The 6213-nt window shown below is 49.8% G+C and overlaps 1 non-coding gene across 1 annotated transcript; it reads left to right on the top strand.

Annotated features, from left to right (window-relative positions):
• Window positions 1–3816: 3816 nt before the first annotated feature.
• Window positions 3817–3889, top strand: trnat-ugu (transfer RNA threonine (anticodon UGU)). Its single transcript has one exon. It is a non-coding gene; the product is annotated as a tRNA-Thr (tRNA).
• Window positions 3890–6213: the final 2324 nt, after the last annotated feature.

Below are 6213 nucleotides of genomic sequence, written 5' to 3' on the forward strand. Positions count from 1 at the left end.
GCAGCCAGCTTTTCATAACGCCAGCTGCAAGCGGCCGCGAACGTGTTTAAAAAAAACAACGCAACTGCCTTTCTTTGTGCTAGACATGACTCCAACTAGCAGAGAAATTGCCCTCTGATCCCCGTTGACTCCAATGATGTCATACTTGTTCAAAAGCTGCCTTGATGTCAAGGGTAGTCACTGGTTAGGTCTTAGTTATTCCTGCGAAATCCTACCAACTGTCCTGTCTTGACACAATTCACACCTCTTTAACCTGGGGTTACCCCATCTCTGGATCTGTAAAGATTTAATCACCTGCTAATGCTCGCATTCCAAGCATTGTCGGGCATCTTTGAATTTGTCTATATATGTGTTTCTGGAACATACCTCTTCATTCACCTGAGGAAGGAGCAGCGCTCCGAAAGCTAGTGACATCGAAACAAACCTGTTGGACTTTAACCTGGTGTTGTAAGACTTCTTACATTGGACAAAAACAGACCCATCTAAAGTACTCGAACTATAGCGTTTCCAGTCAATATTTGGAAAGTTAAAGTCCCCCACAACAACTACCCTGTTGCTTTCGCTCCTATCCAGAATCATCTTTGCAATCCTTTCCTCTACATCTCTGGAACTTTTCGGAGACCTATAGAAAACCCCTAACAGGGTGACCTCTCCTTTCCTGTTTCTAACCTCAGCCCATACTCCCTCAGTAGACGAGTCCTCATCAAACGTCCTTTCTGCCACCATAATGCTGTCCTTGACTAACAATGCCACCCCTCCCCCTCTTTTACCACCTTCCCTGAGCTTACTGAACTATCTAAACCCCAGCACCAGCAACAACTATTCCTGTCCCTGCTCTATCCATGTCTCCAAAATGGCCACAATATCGAAGTCCCAGGTACCAACCCATGCCGCAAGTTCACCCACCTTATTTCGGATGCTCCTGGCATTGAAGAAGACACACTTTAAACCACCTTCCTGCCTGCCGGTACACTCCTGCAACTTTGAAACCTTACTCATGACCTCACTACTCTCAACCTCCTCTATACTGGATCTACAATTCAGGTTCCCAAGTCCCTGCTGAACGAGTTTAAACACTCCCGAAGAGCATTAACAAATTTCCCCCCCAGGATATTGGTACCCCTCTGGTCCAGGTGTAGACCATCCCGTTTGTAGAAGTCCCACCGACCCCAGAATGAGCCCCAATTATCCAGAAATCTGAAACCTTCCCTCCTGCACCATCCCTGTAGCCATGTGTTCAGCTCCTCTCTCTCCCTATTCCTCGTCTTGCTAGCACATGGCACAGGTAACAACCCAGAGATAATAACTCTGTTTGTCCTAGATCTAAGTTTCCACCCTAGCTCCCTGAATTCCTGCCGTACATCCCTATCCCTTTTCCTACCTATGTCGTTGGTACCAATGTGCACCACGACTTGGGGCTGCTCCCCCTCTAACCTTAAGGATCCCGAAAACACGATCCGAGACATCCCGGACCCTGGCACCTGGGAGGAAACACACCAACCGCGAGTCTCTCTCGTTCCCACAGAATCTCCTATCTATCCCCCTATGGAGTCTCCAATGACGAATGCTCTACTCCTCTCCCCCCTTCCCTTCTGAGAAACAGGGACAGACTCTGTGTCAGAAACCTGTACCCCATGGCTTACCCCTGGTAAGTCCCCCCCCAAACAGTATCCAAAGCGGTATACTTGTTATTCAGGGGAACGGCCACAGGGGATCCCTGTACTGACTGCTTCCTCCCAGCCCCTCCCACCGTCACCCATCTATCTTTATTCTTCGGAGTAACTACATCCCTGAAGCTTCTATCGATGACCACCTCTGCCTCCTGAATGATCTGAAGTTCATCCAGTTCCAGCTCCAGTTCCCTAACGCGGTTTCTGAGGAGCTGGAGATGGGTGCACTTCCCACAGATGAAATCAGCAGGGACACTGGCGGCGTCCCTCACCTCAAACATTCTGCAGGTTACTTAACTTCAGGCACCCGGCTTAGGTCAGAGGAACAGTGGCCGTTGTTCGATTCTGGATCTATCGAGTCTGGAGGAGTAACTGCTGCTCAGCTGGGCTCATCCGTCTGGTAGCGAGCGTTGAACTTGGACTTGCCTCTGGTGTTGCTGCGATTGGAGATGGTCGTGGCCGGGGCGCCAGAGAGGACGAACGCGGGACAGACTCTCTTCTTCCGCTTGGGGGTTTTCGCGCTCTTTTGGGCTGTCCTTCAGTTTGGACCCCACTAATTGGGCGATCCCCGATCACTATGTTCGATTTCTAACCAATAAATGGGCGGGTGCCTGGATGGGTGGGCCTGTCCCAAGCGGTCACTGACCCTGGTGTTTATGCTTCCCGAGAACAGGGACTGGCGCCGAAATGTCTGGGTCACTCGAGTACCAGTCCTTTGTCTGGTGGAGGTGGGCCATCAAATGCCTATCGGCCCCATTGCAAGGATAATTGGTCGGAGTTTCGATCCCGTCTGGACTCCTCGCTTGCACATACACATTTCAGACTCTGAGCCTGCCTGAGTCTTGCTTTGTCCATTTTACCCGCTAGGCTTTGCGAGTTTCTCTGTCCCTGGTTGTAAGTGGCCATCCCAGGTGGCCACAAGGGACAGGATTGGCAGCTCAATGTTCCAGGGTACAGATGCTTTAGGCGGGACAGGGGTGGAGGAAAGAGAGGAGGGGGAGTTGCATTTTTGATGAGGGGGAGCATCACGGCAGGAGTCAGCGATGAAATAACCGAGGGAACATCCAGCGAGGCTTTGTGGGTGGAATGAAGAATTGATTTTATTTTTTATAAATTTAGAGGACCCAATTGTTTATTCCTATTAAGGGGAACTTTAGCGTGGCCAATCCACCGCACTGGCACATCTTTGGGGTGTGAGCGCGAGACCCATGCAGACACGGGGAGAATGCGCAAACTCCATACAGACAGTGACCCGGGGCTGGGATCGATCCCGGGTCCTCAGCACTGTCGGCAGAAGTGCTAGCCACTGTGCCGCCGTGCCGCCCTTGTGGGCGGAACGAAGAAATAGAAGTGGATGGTGACCTTATTGGGGTTGTATTATAGGCCCCCAAATAGTCAATGGGAATTAGAAGAACAAATATGCAGGGACATTGCGGAGATTTGCAGGAGTAACAGGGTTGTCATAGTCGGGGATTTTCATTTTTATAACATAGACTGGGGCTGCCATAGTGTTAAGGGCTCAGATGGAGTTTGGTAGCCATTATCTCACTCTCTGGAAATAATTATTTTAGTTAATAACGTTTAACCGTTTATTCATTAATCCACTTGAGGTTGCCAGTCTTTCAAGATACTGCATCTACCCTCCTATATGCCTGTGAGACATGGGCTACCCACTCCAAACAGATTAAACAGTTGGACAGGCTCCATATGAGATGTATTCATAGACATCAGATGGGACGATGAGCTGCCCAGCACTGAGATATGTCAAAGAGCAGAAACATCTGGAATCGAAGCGGTCGTCGGCCCTGATGGAGTGGACAGGGAGCACTTGTGTCCAACGGAAAAAATCCCCATTGTTGCTTCACAGCGCCAGGGACCCGGGTTCTAAACCGGTAACTTCATTGCAGTGTTAATGTCAGCCGACTTGTGACAATAAAGATTATTATTTGTATTCACAACTTAAACTTGGACACTACCTTTGAGGTAGGCCGAAAGTAAGGTTCAAAGCCTCCTCGAGATTGAACCTGAGAAAATGGAGCATGTTCAGCACCTACTGGGAGAGAAATGTACGAGAACAAAACTACCTGGGGAGTGATCGGAAGTAATGGTGTTCTTTCCTTTGTACGACAAAGGAAACAGGCACTTAGGCTCCATAGCTCAGTGGTTGGAGCACTGGTCTTGTAAACCAGGGGTCGCAGGTTCGATCCTCGCTGGGGCCTTTCTGGACTTTTAGGGGCTGGTTTAGCACACAGGGCTAAATCGCTGGCTTTGAAACCAGACCAAGGCAGGCCAGCAGCACGGTTCATTTCCCGTACCAGCCTCCCCGAACAGGCGCCGGAATGTGGCGACTAGGGGCTTTTCACAGTAACTTCATTTGAAGCCGACTTGTGACAATAAGCGATTTTCATTTCATTTCACAGGCTGATAAGATCAGAATGCAAGCTTGGTGGACTGGGCAGTGTGTACAGAAATCTATAAATTATCCATATCCATGGAACGCAATGCATGTCTGCAATGGAGATGCCCATTACAATGCACAGCAGGTGACCTTATTCGTGCAAGAAACAGCCACCTCCTATCACAGGAGGAACCGACAACATGGTGCCTGTGCTCTGCTTGTGGCCATGCCCAGGATTAACATAGAATTTACAGTGCAGATGGAGGCCATTCGGCCTATCGAGACTGCACCGGCTCTTGGAAAGAGCACCCTACCCAAGGTCAACACCCCCACCCGATCATCATAACCCAGTAACCCCACCCAACACTAAGGGCAATTTTGGACACTAAGGGCAATTTATCACGGCCAATCCACCTAACCCGCACATCTTTGGACTGTGGGAGGAAACCGGAGCACCCGGAGGAAACCCACGCACACACGGGGAGGATGTGCAGACTCTGCACAGACAGTGACCCAGCGGGGAATCGAACCTGGGACCCTGGAGCTGTGAAGCAATTGTGCTATCCACAATGCTACCGTGCTGCCCTGTGCTGGGCCTGAAACCTCTTCTGATTTTTTTTCCTGCCTCCACTCTATTAAATATTATTCTTCGTCAAGCAACCCCAGTCTACACCACTTGCATGAGGCCCGCTTGTGCGGACAGGGTTAACCTGCTGCGTGGGTGTATTTTAAGCAACCGGCAAGGATGTTGCATCAGCACCGGGCAATAAGACTCTTCCCCGACCTCGCTTCGCTCAGCCTCCTACACTGTTCCAATGAAACTCCGCACGAGCTGAGGGAAGAGAGCTTTCAATTGGCCGCTTTACAAATTCCCTGACTCAACCTTGTGGGCTTTGCACAGCAACTTCATTTGAAGCCTACTTGTGACAATAAGCGATTTTCGTTCATTTTCATTGTGCTGAACAATTTCAAATCATAACCACGCCATCTATTTTTTCACAGCGGCGGTGGCATCGAGGGGCAATTCTGAACTCCTCGAGACCCAGCTTTTGTGTCTTGCCCGAATGCTCTCGCCTCGTGCCTTGCAAATTTTGTAATATCCTCCCCTTTCTTCCTCCCACTTTGTTTCCAGATGTACAATTGCCGTGGCCGGCACACAGGGAGTGATGTGTCGGTAGCCTGGGAGTTCTCACCAGTGTGGTTACAGGCGTGGCGTGTAAGAACTTTGGTGTTCTTACAGTAAACCGTTGAAGTTGTCATCCTTTCTCGTCGCTCCTACACAACACAGCAATTTCACACGGTGCCACACTGACCCGCTCAGCTTCGATGAGAACATTGCCAACAAGCAGAAAACGTTTGAAGATGAAGGGCGGGTAAACTGCCATGCCGACCTCTCCGATAAATAGAAGAAAGTAGAAATACACACTGTTGTAGAACCTGGCCGGTCTGTGATTGTGTCTCAGTCAGGAGGACTTTGCAGGATCGACAGGGCGATATTTGCCATTGTCATTTCCAGGGTCTAGGCTGATGTCAGGCGGTCTGTCCGGTTTCTTTTGTTTTTCATTTCATAGAATTCACAATGCAGAAGGAGGCCATTCGGCCCATCGAGTCTGAACCGGCTCTTGGAAAGAGCACCCTACCCAAGGTCCACACCTCCACCCTATCCCCATAAGCCAGCAACCCCACCCAGTACTAAGGGCAATTTTGGACACTAAGGGCAATTTATCACGGCCAATCCACCTAACCTGCACATCTTTGGACTGTGGGAGGAAACCGGAGCACCCGGAGGAAACCCACGCACACACGGGGAGGATGTGCAGACTCCGCACAGGCAGTGACCCAAGCCGGAATCGAACCTGGGACCCTGGAGCTGTGAAGCAATTGTGCTAACCACTGTGCTACCGTGCTGCCCCGTTTTCTGCTTCTTGACACAACTGAATGACTTGTTGGCCATTTCAGAGTCAAGAACATTGCTACAGATCTGTAATCAAATGTAGGCCAGACCAGATTATTGCTATTTATTCACTCCAGGGATATTGGTGTTACTGGCTGGGACAGCCTCTCCTAAAGGCCGTGAGTGATCGAGATGGGTTTTTACAACAATCTTTTCATGGTTATCGTTAGTCTTCTAATTCCAGGTTTTTA

Source organism: Scyliorhinus torazame, chromosome 3, assembly GCF_047496885.1.
Source record: "Scyliorhinus torazame isolate Kashiwa2021f chromosome 3, sScyTor2.1, whole genome shotgun sequence".
Lineage (NCBI taxonomy): Eukaryota > Metazoa > Chordata > Chondrichthyes > Carcharhiniformes > Scyliorhinidae > Scyliorhinus > Scyliorhinus torazame.